We start from the raw sequence: 19,073 nt of genomic DNA, 5'->3' as shown, positions 1-19,073 counted from the left end.
GAAAAATCCGGCAGACTTATCAAATGGGCAGTGGAGCTATCCGGCTTCGGCATTCAGTACAAGCCGAGGCCTTCGATAAAGGGGCAAGCGCTTGCAGACTTCCTGGCCGAGTGCACATATCAAGAAGAATCAAATCCCGATGTGTGGGAAGTATATACCGACGGGTCCTCCACGGCGAACAGCTCAGGAGCCGGCATCCTTATCATCAGCCCTAACGGGGACGAGTTTGAGTACGCCTTGAATTTTACCTTCTCGGCCTCAAACAACGAATCCGAATATGAGGCGGTGATAACTGGAGTCGAGTTAGCTAGAGCTGCCGGGGCGGAGCATGTTGTGGTGAAAACGGATTCACTCTTAGTGACTAATCAAATCATAGGAGAGTATGAGGCTCGAGACGACGGGATGGTGAGGTACCTGGAAAGGGTAAAAGCCGACACCGCAAAATTGAAATCTTTCCAAATACAGTGCATCCCCAGGTCTGAGAACAACCGAGCCGACGCTTTCTCAAAACTTGCCAGTTCAAGCGTCAAGAATGTCAGTCGAACCGTGTTGGTAGATATCATGAATGCAAAAAGCATCACTGAGACCGTCGGCATGGTGGGCGACATCGAAGCCGAGACGACGTGGATGACTCCGATAATGAAATACAAGCTGACAAAAGAGTTACCGGAGGACCGCAGTCTCTCTCAGAAGATAAGAAGGATCGCCGCAAGGTACTTGGTGTTCGAAGAAGAATTGTATAGAAGGTCCGTAATAAGACCACTCTTGAAATGTGTCGGCCCAGCCGACGCAGAGCTAATACTGACAGAGATTCACGAAGGCATCTGCGGACATCACATGGGGGCGAGAACGTTAGCCCACAAAGCTCTCTGAGCCGGCTACTTCTGGCCGACCATGCTGAAAGATTCCAGAACAAAGACCAAGAAGTGCAAGAATTGTCAGATGCATGCTCCGGTGATACATACACCTTCCCAAGACCTGCAACCAGTACTTAGTCCCCTACCATTTGCACAATGGGGGATGGATTTATTAGGACCATTTCCGACGACCTCCGAAGGAAGGAAATACCTGATCGTCGTCGTTGACTACTTCACCAAATGGGTCGAAGCTGTCGCGGTACCTGCCAAGACCACGGCGGCCGTAAGAAAGGTAATCTGGGAGAACGTCATAACTCGTTTTGAGTTACCCCAAGTCATTGTATTTGACCACGGCGGAGAGTTTTGGAGCGACATGGTGATGAATTGGTTGGAGGAGCTCGGTATCAAATTTGCATACTCCTCCGTCTGCCACCCTCAGAGCAACGGGCAGGCGGAGGCAGCCAATAAAACAATACTGAACGGGCTGAAAAAGAAGGTTGAAGATCTAAAGGGAAGATGGGCTGATGAACTACCCGGTGTCCTGTGGTCCCTTCGAACCACGGAGAAAGAAGCAACGGGCAAGTCCCATTCCACCTAGTCTATGGGTCCGAGGCCGTCCCCGCCAATTGAAGCAGCGGTGCCGACATTCGAACGCAAACTTTTGACCCGGTCGAAAATGAGGAAGGCCTGAGAGCCTCCCTAGACCTGGTCGAAGAAAGTCGAGACACGGCACGGCTCAACTTGGCAGTGTATCAAAACCGAATGAGAAGAGCATACAACCGTAGGGTCCACAAAAGAGACTTAAGAGTAGGAGATCTAGTCCTAAGAAAGTCGGCCGCAACCAACAAAGGAAACATCCATGGTAAAATGACGGCCAACTGGGAAGGACCCTATAAGTTGGTTGAAGAAATGAGGCCGGGGACATACCGGCTGACAGACATGGAGGATGTTCCTCTAATGAGCCATTGGAACACAGACAACCTTAGGAAGTATTTTGTATAGCGGCGGAGGTGTCCGAGACCGTTGTGGGCACCTCAACGCGTGATTATATCTTATGAAGAATTATCCAAGTTTTCCATCAAAATGCTCGTCCCCTTCGTAGTCATACCAAGGTAGACGCCGCGGCCAAAACCGGGCAGTCACGAGTAGACGCCACGGCCAAAGCTGGGCAGTCACTACAATGGCAGTTGATACTCGCGAAAGCGACCAACATGCTTAGTAGACGCCAACCGGGCAGTCACTACCAATGCAGTTGATACTCGCGAAAGCGACCAACATGCTTAGGAACGTATAAGTACAGTTGAGAAACGCAAATCTGGTCGCCTCGGCCAATCCGGGAGTGGCAGAAGAAGCGATCAATATGTCTACAGATACGAACGTTGTCGAGCCGTAACCTCGATTGCCTCGGCCAAAGCCGGGAGTAACGGGGAACAACGACCGATACGCTAACATGTTCACAACGGCAGTTGGGAAGCGCAAATCTGACCGCCTCGGCTAAGACCGGGAGTGGAGGAGGAAGCGACCGACATGCCAACATGTTTAAAAACAAGTTTACAACAGTAGTTGGGAGCGCAAATCTGACCGCCTCGGCTAAGACCGGGAGTGGAGGAGGAAGCGACCGACGTGCCAACATGTTTAAAAACGTTTAAGTACAGTTGAGATACGCAATCTAACTGCCTCGGCAAGGCCGAAGGTAAAAACGAAAATGCGCTCAATATATTAAAAACGTAAGAAGACAACTCAATGGAGAATGAGACCAAAGCCTCGGCCAAGCCGAAGGCAAATAGACAAACTTTATTAAAAATGTTTACAGGTGGGGTAAAACAAAGTCGACGGCCGTCCCCATAGGGATAGCCTAAACACAACCTACCAAAGTTTAACAAAAAAGAAGTACAAGAAAAGGTTACAAACATAAGACTTGAAGCGCCAAAAGGATGGCAGGGAGGAAAGGCTCAATAGTTGGCCCCCGAACAGCTGAAGTTGTCAGAAGGACCGGGTGAATCTGGTGACGACCGCCCGTCTCCCTATGCTTGTTGTTGCTCGCCACCGGCAGCAGTAGCAGCATCACCAATGATGGGCGGCCCAGAGGAAAGCTTGGCAGCTTCACTTGCCTTTGCCCTCTCAGCCTCCTCTCTGGCCTCCTTCACCTTAGCATCCCGGGCCGCCTTCTCCGCAGCCTCTTGTGCGGCCTTCGCCGCCTTCGCCTTCTCCGCAGCCTTGGCCTCCGCAGCAGCCGCCTTCTCATCAAGAAGCCGGTCAAAATCTTGCCACGGGAAGTTACCTTGAGGAAGGAGCTCTTTAATCGCATCCCTGGCAGCATCTTCAGCTTGGTCCCGGTACCGGGCACACATGTCAGGGATGATGACGGTTTTTAGCGTCTCAATGTCCTTCTCCCTCTGAGCAAGGATAGCCTTTGTGTTCTTATGCTCCTTCGCCTCGGCCAGATGCAGGGACTTCCACCTTTCCCTCTGCTCAACCATGGTATTATAACCGCCCTGAAGTTTCTCTCTCTCCTCCCGCAGCTTAGCGGCGTCAGCCAACGCAGCCTCAACCTTGGCTCTCTCGGCTAGTACCGCCTTCCCAGCTTCCTCCTTAAGCTTTCGCTCAGCGAGGAAGTCCTTCATGGCGGTCTGGAATTCCTCCTTCGTCCTCTCGGCCTCCTTCTTAGAAGCAGCAAGCTCGAGCCTAAGCCGTTCAAGCGCAGGGGCAGCTTGAGCCATGACCTTTTCTTGCTCCATAATATGAGCGTCGGCTAGTTCAGTCCACTTCACCAGCCTCTTGGACAACCTTGTGCCTTCCGTCACAAGCTGAGCGGGGGAAACCTTCTGGGATGAGGAGTCAGCGGTGACATTTTGAAGGGCCGTCTGCACAGGCTGCTTCTCCAATTGCCGTTCAGTGAGAACGACAGCCGGCGACGGCTGATCTACAAAAAACCCCGACAAAGCATTCATTGAAGGAAATGTAGATTCATATACATACTAACATACTCATATATGTAAAATTAATTTGTCATAAAATTAAAGGTGGATTTTATGCATGCAAACTTTAATAAAAGAAGATAAGAAAACATTTTCTCACCATAATAATTTCGGTCATATTGGGCACCAACAAGATCTCCTTCTTGTTAGCTCTTGAGCTTTCCATTAATGGATGAACATACTTGACTTCAAATTAGAAGCTCTCCAATTAGTTGCACCCAAAACTATCCCTTAATCCCACAAACTAACATGTACTAGATGTTTATATTGTGGTTTACCTTAAAATCTATTACTAATACTCATATACTACTTTTAGTATTATTAGTGTTTGATTTAAACAAATTAGATTCACAAAAATGAGTTTTGTGAAGAACAAGAGAGAGAAGGGAGGTTTTTCATAAAAAGTGAGAATGAATTAATTAGAGAAAATTTTCTCTCTAATGTTGTGTATAGAAAACCGGTTGGGAGGGCATAGAGTAGACAAATTTTTCTTCCCAATTTGCTTTTGTTCTTCACAAGAAAAGCTAGCTAGTAGTAGGTGTTATCATGATGTTTATTTTATTATTTAAATAACAAAAACCATCAACACCCACTCACTACATATAAAATGGTTTTCCTTGTAATATTGAGTCCATTTTATTTTTGTCAATTGTACAATTGTATGTCATGTGACATGTGACATGTCTTATGTCTTGTTTTAATTTAAAATGCATATTTAACAAATTAAATATCATTTATAAATTAAATAAATCATATTTAACAAATTGACTAGTAATATAAAATTACTTTCTCATAAAATGGTCATTTAATTACTAGTTAGTATAATTCACAATATCTTGTAATTATAACTAACTTATCATTCTCATCTCGCGTGTTTCGCAAACACCGATTAATTTTAGTAATATAACTTCTTAAATTACTAAATGAAATCTCATTTAATCACATTATAATAAGATGTCATTATTCTCTCTTTTGTAATAATTTGTTCAATTTTAAGGAATTAATTAATCAGACGGTATACAATTAATTAACCTTTTCAATTAAGGGAATCGTCCTTTAGGTGTGACCTCAAGGGATCAACTGATCACCACCGTCGCACGACAGTAATGTCAAACTCTAGCAACCAATCATTACCGATATGTGTGGACCAGTTGACTATATATATTATGTATCATCCCTTCCGTATTCTTGTAATGAGATTTAATAATGATATTTAAATCATGTGATCGCACTATTGTTGAGGACACATTTCCCAACAATCTCCCACTTGTCCTCGACAAGTGTGCGTCACCAATTCTCTTGTCCTATTACTATCTCCCACTCAATGCAAGGTGTCTTTCAGGTCGTACTTGCAAGTGATCATATCGAGAGTGGTTTCCTCGATCTGGAGAATAACTGTTTGACCGGATTTATCCACTCGGATACCTTCCGAGCGTGGCCACGTATTTCCGATTCATTACTCCTCGAGTGGCCCTGAGATATTGTTTTAACCCTGACAAGGGGGTGGACAATTCCTATCGCACTTATTCCTTTCGACTAGCCACAGCCATCATAACCCAAAATATGCCCATTTGACCCCATTTACGAAGGTCGTAGTAACACAAATCAAAGTTAATCTGAAACTGTGCCATCTTAGGCGAACAGTCTTTAGTAAAAAGAATTAACTCATTAGAATACTATAGTAGCTCTCGCCACGACCAGGCTTTATAAATTTGCCAGAACTCTATAAGCGGTCACTGCCCGACAAAGTGTTCCTAACAGCCTGCCTATGTGATCAACTAGTCATCTCACATGACTCTATGACACTTGAACTTGCCATCAATCGCATCACACTCTAGTCACTTCGAGACGTCACCTCATACAAGTGACTATGGGCGAATACAATGCTAATCCGTGTTCACTTTAACGGGGTTCAATTGTCTCTACAACCCGTTTGGATGTAACAAAGTATAATAAAAGAGTTTTAAAGTAAAACTCGAACGACAAATGCGATTATCACATATGAATAGTCAATGCCTGATTACTATTTCATGTTCTATAATCTAATTTGATCTTGTACATAGTTGTTCATTTCAATTCAATTGAAATGACATGACTCATCATGTTTAGCCTTTGAGAAGGCTTTGGTTAGTAGGTTTTATCAATTTCTTGTACCTTACTTAACCTCACTACACACTCGTTTCCCTTTGTAATGTATACATTTGCATTACAAAACTTTCTGAGTACGTGTCGAGATCCAATCAAGACATAGGCCCTCTAGCCTAAGAATAGCTCCCACTTTTTTTCACGATTGTGCGGGACTCATCCTTCTTGCACATCTCATGATCGCAAGTGTACTCAATTTCCATTATAAATATTTCTCATTGTTCTTTATTGCCTAGAACGATTCTAGAAAATCTACTTCTTAATAAACATTGCCACAATGGTATCTTAACCATCCTAATGTGTTTTGATTATGGTTTTGTCGGAAACCATGCGCAATCTCAATTGTCAATTGTCACTTGTGTAACACCCTTACACAATATTGCATCATAAACACTTTGCATCACAAATTAATGCTTCGCAGCACTTAAGGGTAATCTTTATAGCTTACTTGGTAAAGATTACTTAAATTCGATTTTGAAAACAATTCATCATACTCAAAGCATATGAAGTGTTATACATCATTTCTTTTTAATTGATTCGGCAATAAGCAAATGAAATCAATCAAATATATTCAATTTAATTGAACTAGTCATGAATCTTATCAACATAAGACTTCTTAATGACGCTAATATCATGTGGATTTATCTTCATAAATCCGGATATTCAATATGTATTATAATACTCCAAGAGTCTTAAATCATTCTCAATTATCAATATGTCATCCACATATCGGACTAATTAAAACTTCCATAACTCCCACTAAACTTCATGTATAAACACAATTTCTCGACTTATCGAGAAATGTTTTGTCACATGATCAAAATGTTGATTCTAACTCATTGATGTCCTACTTAAGACCCTCTCTCAAGTTTCACATTATCTTAGGGTTGCAAGAATCTACTAAACTCAAGACATGTATTGAATACATTCCTTCTATTGAAGAAGTGGGTTTTAGATTCACTCGCTATGTATTTCATAACTTCATAATGAAACACAATCCCTAAGAAGATCCAAATAGACTTAATCATTTCAATTAGTGCAAAACCCTTTGCAACCAATTTGCTTTGAAATATCTCTTTATTAGTGCAAAACCCTTTGTCACTAACCAAGCCCTTTTGATTCGGATTTTCATGGCTCTAAGCCTTGTATTGAGTTGTGACTTAAACACTCTTATGTAAGTCATATGTTCATTACTTTCTAGAAGTAATCAACTTGAATCAAAAAATTTCTTTTGTAAGTTATAAGCTCTTTACTTTCTTAAAAGTAGCATGAATTCATCATTTTTAACAAGTGACGAATTTAACCTCCTAGGTTTTGAAGAAACAACGTCTTACACAAAACGTCTCATGTAGCCAAGAAAGACCAGTTTCTTGCGACATAACATTCTTTGTGGCTCTTGAATAATTTCTCCCACTCTGTCTTCTAGAAATAAACCTGTATTTTAGAAAGACAGCTTCATAAGCCGCAAACCCGTCGTGCTCGTGATAATTGCAAGGGAAAAATGAGCATTTGTTTCTTGTGAAAAACTTACAAACATGGTACCTTTACCATTTCATATCTCATATGATTCGATTTAGTGGAAAAATAATTTAGACAAAAATCCCCAAAATGATCAAGTAACTCAAAGTAACTTGATTGAAATCCAAACCATATCGAATAGCGTTTGATTTCTTAGCTAACCACACATTATTCCATAATGCGTGCTAAGAGAGATTAACTTGTGATACTATATCACATTTCCTTTCGCTTATATCAAAGTCTTCACTTTGATAATCCCATCACGACTTAAATCGTGATTCCTTGAATTCTTTGAAATTCTTCAAAGATTTCTCTATTTACCTTATTAAGTGAACACATTAGCGTCAACCTAAATCGTTGGTAAAAGAAAATGATCAACCTATTTTGGATCAATGATTTAAAACCTCGATCCCCTTTTCAACCAAAAGGCACGAGACATCTTGCTTTGAATACAAGATACGCATATACCATTAACAATCTAATGGTTTCAAGAGTACTTGATAACTCTTTGCGTTCATCATTCCAAAATTTAAGGTTTAATCTTGGGTTACCAATTTGAGTCTTGCATCATCTTCATGATATATCATTCTAGTTTGGTTTAGAATATAATCATCTTGATAATGGGCTAGTCATATATCAAATCGTGGTGTAAAGGGTCACAAAAGTGAAACCTCTTTTGTATCTTAACAAGTTTATATTCTTATTTAGAGTTTATGCACTTAATAGTCATAATTAAGTACAACTTTAAATCCAAAAACTAGATTGAGTACACAATTACTCTATCTCTCGACATTATTGTTGCTAGTCGTCATATTCTAATCATCCTATGTATCAAGTACAATGATGAAAACCTCCATTGGTTTCTAATATTGACGAAGTAGTACTAGCAAAATTTATGTTTAATCAAATAAACATTTAAAGAAGAAGGTCCCATTAGATGTCCCACAACTAACTTGTTGATTCTTCAATAATTTGGGGTAGTTTCCTTTCTCGTGTCTAACATTTAAGACAACGGAAACTTTATCGGTCGGGATTGATAGGTTTAGTATCGTCATTCTCAACAACTTTACCTTTATCATAACCTTGTATCAATTCCATTATAATCTTTACTTCTTGAACCTCGTCCTCATCTTAACGGTTTAAGAGAATGCTCCCACTTATTTCAATGAGTCTTTGCTTTGATAAGCAAAATTGAATTTCATGAAAATTACTCTTCATTTGTTCGTTTTAGTCTTAAAACTTTCATCGAAGTGGTTGCGTTATTTTGGTCAATTACTGAATTCTAAAATCTAATCACCAAAACAATTTTATCTTTTCAAGGTACTTAATTCATTTAAGTATATGAAAAACAATCCATTGTAAGTAGATGTGTTAGTCAAGAATTAAAAACCTGTTTGATAACGAATAACTTTTATCTATACTCTCTACAAGAGATCCTTCCAATGGATAAAACGAGGTTTTTAGAAGAAAAATTCAAATTTTGTCTTTAGTTACGATGTTTTAATGAAGATTTGAATCAAAAATCGAAATGATATCGTATATGAATTGTGGTAAAGAAATAGAACAATATTATAACGGAATAATGGAAAACTTAACATTCATCGTTTTATAAATACTTGTAAACAAGTATAGCATTTACATAGTGACCTCTACTCAACTATGATAAATGATTCCAAGACCCAAATTCATATCAACTTAGGCACGGGGTAGCCGATGCAACCTTCATTAATATAACTCGGTGGATTAACCTTTTAATCGATTCTACTTTTAGAACTCTTGGTCGATAAAATTACTCTAATGTTTATCTATAGCCCAAAACACATCAACAAGGGCACGGGGTAGCCGATGCAACCCTTATCAATTACTTTTGTTGAGTTCAATCCAAATTTCGAATAAATGTGTCCATTATCCAAACCCACATCAACTTGGGCACGGGGTAGCCGATACATCCCTTATCAACATGAATTCGGTGGATTAACATTCATCACCCACTTCCCCTACGTAACAAGGTTTGTACCTCGGGGTAGCCGAGTGCACTCCCTCGCGAAATAGGTTTTCATGGTTTCTACTATTTGGTAAGGCTATGTCTCAATTAATTGTTTTAGCGAGAGGTCATGTCAATTTATTATCTATCACGTTTTAAGTGAACTAAAGCGGTGAACTACGATAATTTGAATTGACACGATCGATAAACTCGATAAGATAAAAAATGCATGTTTTAGTTATGGCGATTTAGCGATGCATGCGACATAAAATAAAATGCAAGCATAAAATAAATAAATCCTAGTATGGCCTTTCCTAAAATAGAAAAAATATTTAACTATTACATATTCGGAAACCAACTCCATTGGTCCCTTGAACTTCGGTTGTGGTACGCATCTCGAGGTAACACCGTCTTTATGTATCGCCATTCTTGAAGAAATCCGTCTTTGGGAACTCCGGAATGAATAAAATTACATAATAAATTACATAATTTCCTATTATACATTTGTAACTAAAATAAAATAAATCTATTAAATTACAAAACGGTGATACGAGATCACAATAAAAATTACAACCGAATCGATATTCCCATACATTTCGGGAAATACCAATTAAAATCTAAGGCCATACTAAGTAAAATTACATAATTCAAAATTACATAAATTAAAATTATGACAATCATAAAGAAAAATGCAGCATTATAATATGTATGAACATGCTCAATTTTTATGCTAAATCGCCTTTAATTAGCCAATATCGTATATTACTCGGTTTTTACGGATTTGCGTGATTTCAACATTTTATAATCACAAAAATGCATAAACTCATATTTATGCATAAGTTAATTACCCTAACCTCTTAGGACTCAAAATATAGTCTTCACTAATAATTTGACGATAATTAACCCATATATACAAAATTGTTCATAAATGGACCAAAAATACAAAAATAAGCCATTAAACTTCAAATAAATCACAAAATTTCAAATAAATTCAAAATTTGAAATTTAAATTCATGAACACTCTGGAAAAATTCCATGACACTCATAATGTTCAGAATCTTAGGTTAAAAAATTCGAAAATTTACCGGAAAAACAATGTTGCGGTTTATCGATTTTTAATAAAATAATCATAAAACATGGAAAAATTATTTTCATTAACTTTTCAATTTTAGATCTGAAAAATATAATAAAATGCAACATTATACGTTTTTCCTAAGTCATAGATTATGTTTTTATTAATTTTCCACTAATAATGTCACTATTTATGCTATTTTTCTTCAAAAATTCATAAATCATGCAAAAAGACTTATTTATAGCCAATTATTTTACACACATCTTGTAAAATTGCATGTGACAACATATTAATTTTCTATGACCAGATTCGAAATTTAACTCATATTAACCTATTTTTCACTTAAATCCGAATTTAATAATGAAAAAATCATTTTTCGAGCATAACAAGTCCAAAAATTATGAAAATTTACAGGTTATCTCAAAATAATATATGTGACAACATATCCAAAAACCAAGTGAAAATTCGAAGTATAGCTAATTTTAGACCAAAAATGACATTTTTACTCATAAAATCACATTTAAATGCCATTATTGTAAATTATGAACAATTAAAATCCGAAAAATTAACCAAAATATCCTAAAACATTTTAGGACCAGAAATATTAACATGCATGTAATAATTTCGTGATATATCATAATAACACAAATTTTACAAGTTTTATTTGTTATTCTGATAAATCGGAAAAACTTTTAACCAATTTGCATGCAAACAACCGTGGCTCTTGATACCGATTGAAGGAAATGTAGATTCATATACATACTAACATACTCATATATGTAAAATTAATTTGTCATAAAATTAAAGGTGGATTTTATGCATGCAAACTTTAATAAAAGAAGATAAGAAAACATTTTCTCACCATAATAATTTCGGTCATATTGGGCACCAACAAGATCTCCTTCTTGTTAGCTCTTGAGCTTTCCATTAATGGATGAACATACTTGACTTCAAATTAGAAGCCCTCCAATTAGTTGCACCCAAAACTATCCCTTAATCCCACAAACTAACATGTACTAGATGTTTATATTGTGGTTTACCTTAAAATCTATTACTAATACTCATATACTACTTTTAGTATTATTAGTGTTTGATTTAAACAAATTAGATTCACAAAAATGAGTTTTGTGAAGAACAAGAGAGAGAAGGGAGGTTTTTCATAAAAAGTGAGAATGAATTAATTAGAGAAAATTTTCTCTCTAATGTTGTGTATAGAAAACCGGTTGGGAGGGCATAGAGTAGACAAATTTTTCTTCCCAATTTGCTTTTGTTCTTCACAAGAAAAGCTAGCTAGTAGTAGGTGTTATCATGATGTTTATTTTATTATTTAAATAACAAAAACCATCAACACCCACTCACTACATATAAAATGGTTTTCCTTGTAATATTGAGTCCATTTTATTTTTGTCAATTGTACAATTGTATGTCATGTGACATGTGACATGTCTTATGTCTTGTTTTAATTTAAAATGCATATTTAACAAATTAAATATCATTTATAAATTAAATAAATCATATTTAACAAATTGACTAGTAATATAAAATTACTTTCTCATAAAATGGTCATTTAATTACTAGTTAGTATAATTCACAATATCTTGTAATTATAACTAACTTATCATTCTCATCTCGCGTGTTTCGCAAACACCGATTAATTTTAGTAATATAACTTCTTAAATTACTAAATGAAATCTCATTTAATCACATTATAATAAGATGTCATTATTCTCTCTTTTATAATAATTTGTTCAATTTTAAGGAATTAATTAATCGGTATACAATTAATTAACCTTTTCAATTAAGGGAATCGTCCTTTAGGTGTGACCTCGAGGGATCAATCGATCACCACCGTCGCACGACGAATGTCATACTCTAGCCAACCAATCATTACCGATATGTGTGGACCAGTTGACTATATATATTATGTATCATCCCTTCCGTATTCTTGTAATGAGATTTAATAATGATATTTAAATCATGTGATCGCACTATTGTTGAGGACACATTTCCCAACATTCATGTCAACATTCATTGACATGTCAGAGAGCCTGTCATCAGGAATGCCCAATGAACCTGCTAAATCCGAGCCATGGGTTAGATCCGTACCAGTCTTAGCCTTCTTGGGCGGCGAGGGCCTACTGCCCCTTTTCTTTCCCTACCTCGAATAACGAAGAGCGGCGAGGCGTTGCCTCTTTTCTCTTATTTGAAGGAGGAGGACCCTCCACAACGGTGACCTCCTCTTCAACATCGACGACCACCTGCTCCTTTTGGACTACGGGGATTGAAGATTGAGCTGGAGTTGACGCCGTTGCCGCCGTAGACGTTGTTTTTTATCTCCGCCGCGCACGTTACCGCCAATCTCCGCTGAGCGCCGCCACATCCATTGCCTTCATCGCCGCTCCATAAGTTCGTGAGGGGCCTGTGCGATCACGTGGCGCGGCCTTAGGATGCGGCTCAACAACTCTCCCGTCCCGGTCAAGTCCCAACCTCTTGAGGACGGAGACGAGCAGATCCCTACCAAATCGATCCGCAAAAGAAACAAAGCGAGAGATAAGCAAAAGAAATAAATCAAGGCTCAAATACGAAGCATAAAAAGCAAAGGTGGGCCTCATACCGACCCCACTCACCCCCGGCCGAGGGCCTAGATGAGGCCGACGTGGCAAAGCGGCTCGTCTTGAAGAACGATCTGCGTCGGGGGCATCCATCCCTTCGGCGTGCCATCCTTCTCAGCCTCGAACAGGCTCATTGCCCGTGTTTCGTCCTCATTAAGATAGACCTTCTTGGCGTCCATCTTAATCTTACTACGGGAGACATATCCGTCATGCTCCCCCCGACTCTCACACCGCAAATTGACGCGGCTCGAAAGGACCGGCGTGGATAGTCCTCCGAACCTCGACGTATACCCACCGCCCCTTCCAGGTCCTTCGCAAGATGTCAACTTGGAAACGGTAACATAACCCGCCTCGGTCAGATTTCGTACCACCCCGTGCTGCCTAGGATAGTCTGCCGAAGATGGTGGAGCCGGCGGAAGAGGTTCACCGTTGGGGCCTCCCCTTTAAAAAGACATAACCATACAAAGCCAATAATCGTCCTGATGGCCAACGGATGCAGTGAGCCACGGCGACATTCATGGCTTTAATTATGGCAGCAACGTGTTCATTAAGAGGAAACCGGAGCCCATACTCCAGGTATCTGATGTACACGCCGATACAACCTTCGGGAGGGCAACAGACGGCCTGATCACCCTCAGGGACAATTATTCTATACCCCCTGCCGAAGGAGTAATGATCTTCAAAGAGGTCAGGCCCGGAGACAGAGGCGAACTTGTTTGTCCAAACGCGATCAGGATTGATCGAGCAGGCGTCGCCGTGCCACGAGAAATGCGGCCTCTTTACATCAGATTGGGTCGCCTCATCATCGTCATCATCAAAACCCTCCAAAAATTGCTCATCAACTTCAGGAGAAGGCGACTTGGGACCCCCAAACCCTACTGGGGTGACAACCAGTGGCTCCTGTTCATCAGGACGCGACGGTTCGCCCCCCGGCGCAGAGTTACTGGGTTGAGCATCAGCAGAAGACATGGTAACAATAAATACTTAATAAATAAAAGTTGGAAAAATTTGTTTGTTTACCTTGGAAGAAAGTGTTACGCCGAGTAACGCTTCGAAAGATAGAGAGAAGTTTCTTCGAAAAAGACTAGAGAGAGGAAATTTTTTGAGAAAATGAAGTTTGATGGCCAAAAAGAGGGGCACACTGCTCTATTTATAGAGCAAAGCCCATGAAGCGGACCAATCAGGGCAAAGCCCATGAAACGTCCACCAATCAATGCCAAGCCATGTGTCAAGCATGCAGCCACGGAATGTCAATAGACATACAGGTACCAATCTTCTTCGACACGCTCCTTGATATCTACTTGCCAACGGCCAGCTGATCAACCAAGCTTGGCAGCACCGGCCGGGGGCAATCAAAAGCGCACGGCACTCTCAACCTTGGTCTCGGCCAGCGCCATTTTCTTTTCCACATCGGATGTCCATTACACAACCATGTGGAGGGGGGATATGGTACGGCCTGAACAAAACCAAGCCGAGGAAGAAGAAGCCGGGGAAGAAGTTCAACATGCGCAGAATACGCTCAACACTCATCGAAGGTTCATACCACGGTATAGACTACGCTGGGGGCAAATTGATGGGGCATATTCTGCACCCGCTGACCGAGCCAACATATTGAGCAAGGTCAAAACCAAAAGACAGCAAGTCAACGTATTAGACAACCCCTAACTCCGTGCGGCACAGCCGGCTGTCACTCACTGGGTCTCGGTCCCCAGAACTAGCTTACGAGAAGCATATCCGCGTACTCACATCCAAATCCCCTCGGCATGGAGTCAACCAGGCTGCCGGCCGCTGCATGGGTCCCTCGGCCGAGGGTAAGACAGCTCTTTCCACCGCTCGCCACTTGGCCACTACGTGACAAAAGGTGAAAGTCTATAAATACTCCACTTCTCTCATTGAGAAAAGGATCCGAAAACTATCCCAAAAACTCACTAATAATCTGGTATAAACTCCCTTATCTCTCTACAATATACTTTGCCAAGTTAACACACAACTTATCCCTTTAAGTTTACTGACTTGAGCGTCGGAGTGAGTACGCTCGGTGCCAAGCCAAGCCCGCAGTTTGTTTCATCTTAAACAGGAAAGAGTGAAAGGAAGAGTCAAGCTACGACATCATTCAACAAGCTAAAGTGGTCATAATCCTGCTCCGGAATTACACCCGGAACAATTATAATATAGGATAATTATCTTTATTACAAAATCATTTATATAACAAGTATAGTAATATGACAAAACTTTGAATTTCCGGCGCATGAAAATAGCACAAGTTTCTCTTTTAATAATTGTGTTATTACTAGTTACATCGTACCCATTTATTTTATTTTTTCAAATTTATATATGTTTATTATGTTTGCTATGTTTTGAATATAGACACATTATTAATATTGCCATGTTATAGATAGGTCTTTTATGTACAAACTCGCTAATTGCAAATGAATTAATAACTCAAATCAAGAATATTAAATATGATTCTCTAGAAACTTAACTATGATTTTTACTCAATACTGATCATAACAAAACTTAATACAGCAACCCGCGCAATTTGTACGGGTTTAAAACTAGTAAACTTTGAGTTGAAAATAATCAAGCCAAAATAGTTATTATGTGGGATAAATAACCGACTTTTAACACAACTTTTTTTTAAAGAAGTCTGTAAAAAAAATAAAAAAAAACAGAATCAAAAAGAGAGTCACTCAGTAAAATAGGAGAGTGGTAGTTGTAAATTCAAATGATTATAGTGAAATTCCCGGTTGGAAGTTGTAAGTAGCAAATTCATATGATTATTATAGTAAACTTCCCGGTTCTGGAACTTCCATTAAGTTCTAGCAGCAACAACAATTACAACTTCTTTATTAAGCCTCCAAAAAAAGCGCATTGGCAATAAGGTGTCGGAATTAAATTCAATTTAATTGGCCAGACGTTTAGAGTGGTTAATTACCCAAATTAGTATCTAAACTCATATTTGTTTTCTTATTAACTTGTACTAAAATCGAAACTAAAATTGATAAAAAGGAGAACAATACCATTTCTCATACACCCGGGTAGGAATAGAAACGAAGAGATAGGCCGATGTATCGCCTCTAGCATCCATTATGACAACATAATTGAGTAACGACATGGAGAGTGAGATAGACTACTAACTCTATGGTGGCACTTTAAAATTTTATTGAACCGTGTGGGGAGTCCACGTGTTGTCGGTGCACTTGTGTATTTCCGTATTTCTTACGTTAGTAGTTGTACAGTAAACATAGGACAACCATCCCAACTTGATATTTTATGGCTGATACGGAGTACTTAACAACCTCGTTTTCAAGCAAGCAATTAAAATATTTCATAGCTCTTGATCATCATATATACTTGTATATGTTTGATGCAAGTTCTTGAAAATTTTATAGTCTTATGAAAAAAAACTCCATAGCCAACATCTTCAATCAATAATTAAAACAACTATTTAAGACAACTATTTAAGACAGAGAAGAGGGAAGGGCAAAAGTAACCTTGAAAAATGATTATTACTCCTTTTTTATTACCATTATCAGAGGAAAAAAATAAACATTGCAATGTTAGTATTTAGACTGAGCAGGGCAGCGATGACTCCAAATAAAATGCAAAAACATGAAAAGTTGAAGAGAAGATACAACACTTATACATCAGGTATACAATAATGGTGAAGCGAGCTAATGTGAGAGATGGAAAGGCATGTAAATAAGGACTATCAATGTGTGATATACCGAAACTGCCTATAGAGTATAAAAACATTGATGAAAGTTTTCCGACTTTGTTAAGGAGTCACGTAATTGATAGTAGCAACAACTATACAAACAATATATATGGTAGCATATAACTTACTTATGTTTCATCCATTGGAGAACGCCATTCATGGCCAGCTAACTTTTCAAAAATACTTGTGTGTCTATTAGATAGCTATTTCTGCAAGGTGAAACAAAATGTACGAAAATGACTATTATAGGATTGTGAAAATATCATTACCTATGAATGGGAAGTGTAGTATAGAAGAGGAATATGAACGGAGCAAAGAATGACTAAGGTAATACACTAATACTCCAGGAGTCTTATTGATGGAATGCAGGGGATTGGGGGTAAATGATCAATTTTAAGCCTCAGCTTCTACCGAATCTGTGTTCTTTGCAATAACTAAAGCTCTTGAATCACGAAAAACCGGTATACTAAAAACTACAAATCATTTTGAGGCATTTTTTCGCCTTTACATACCACTTATTCCAAGCAGTTAAACTATAGTTAACTCCATGAGTAAAGTAAAATCAAGCTTAGAACACTATCATCGGACACTACTACAAACTTCACCGTCTATGATGCAGAAAACTGGAGTTGCAAATATTTGAGTGAGATAAAAACAAATGGTGTTAGCCTATAAAATCAGTTATCAGTAGTTTAATCTTATTTTGGCGGCTTAGTTATAGTCTGAACATGGCCTCCTTGGGGAAAATGACTAACAATGTCATTCTTCTTCTTGATAACCTCTGCTTATACAATAAATAAGAAGGAGAAAATAGCATAGCATCGGAACAACCATTTTTTATGATGATGTAGAAGAGTCAATATTGGATCTGAAAATCTGATGCTCCATGAATAACAAACACAGCAATAACAAACAATTACCAAAACACAATTTTGTTCACCACCAGTTATTGTAATTTAAAAGACAACACAAATTTGAAAATTTTAAATAATGAAACATACAATGCTGTGGCTCGATCAATCAATTTGACTTCTAATACCTCGACCTCATAGAGGCATAATGACAACTGCAGAAAATTTGAAAAAAAAAATGATCAGATGTTAGTATTCACATAATTTAAGTTCATTTCACATAAACCCATAGAAGCCAAATAAGTAGCAGAATCAAATAGAGACCGTAAAATAAATAATGAAGATTAATATGACCCTCAAGTTAAGTTATAAGACTTCTCAGGCTATTGTATACTTAGATGAAGACTTAACTAAGATTCACTTTGATTTTCAATATCTCAATATGTTTCACCATTCATTCCATAATATTTTACTCTCACACTATGACTCAAACAACATGAATTAAACCAACAAATTGTCATAAAACAAAGCAAAAGTTAACATAAATTCAATGTGAAATGAAATCATACAAAACTCAACCCAACATACTCTATAAACACAATCGACAACTGTTCTTAGAACCTCAAACTATGCAATTCATATACCTGATGAAGGTTGAATAGTAGTCTTGGTCGATTAATCAATACTGTCATCGATCAAGCGGATAAGCAACATCGATCAGTTTTGTTCAGCGATCAAGCAAACAACGAAGATGGCATTCATTACTACGCCAGCAAAAAGTAATTTTGGGTGTGCTTTCTTAATCCTAAAAGGAAAAAGGGGGTGAGACTTGAGAGTAAAGGGATGGGGATAAAACGAAGAAGAAAATTTAATTGTTGAAGGTTATGAATTAGGTTAGCGCAAATGGAGGAAGTGGGTAGTTAATAAAGTTTCAGTTTATGGTAGCGCGTATGTAGAGATGTATTTTTATACGATGGATGCACGATTGCTTGACACGTCAGCTAAATATGGTATATTGGCTTTTGCTTTAATGAAGTATTAATAATTAATTTATTAATTAATGATTTGTTTACGGGTTTTTCTAACCTATGCCCACTAGGCAAAGGATAAGAAAACAAAAAAGGAAAGAAATAAATGTATTTATTGTAAAGAAAAGTAAAAGTAATAGGATATTCCAATTTCCCATAAAAACATCAATTAATTTTTTCTATTTTTGTTTTCTTATCCTATGCCTAGTGGGCATAGGTTAGAAAAACCGTTTGTTTACTCATTCTCAAAAGTTATACACTTCCAATATTTTCAAAGTTATACTTTGCATTAAATGACATATGGTATAAC

General features: G+C 38.3%; 1 long non-coding RNA gene across 1 annotated transcript; it reads right to left on the bottom strand.

The window, feature by feature from the left end:
- Positions 1-15,082: 15,082 nt before the first annotated feature.
- Positions 15,083-18,652, bottom strand: LOC141594425 (uncharacterized). The gene is made up of 3 exons (XR_012522192.1): positions 18,380-18,652; positions 17,886-17,950; positions 15,083-17,093 (listed from the first exon to the last, which is right to left on the bottom strand). It is a non-coding gene; the product is annotated as an uncharacterized LOC141594425 (long non-coding RNA).
- Positions 18,653-19,073: the final 421 nt, after the last annotated feature.

The sequence above is a fragment of the Silene latifolia genome, chromosome 8, assembly GCF_048544455.1.
Source record: "Silene latifolia isolate original U9 population chromosome 8, ASM4854445v1, whole genome shotgun sequence".
Classification (NCBI taxonomy): Eukaryota; Viridiplantae; Streptophyta; class Magnoliopsida; order Caryophyllales; family Caryophyllaceae; genus Silene; species Silene latifolia.
Note: the sequence above shows the minus strand (reverse complement) of the source record. Positions and strands in the feature narration are given on the sequence as shown.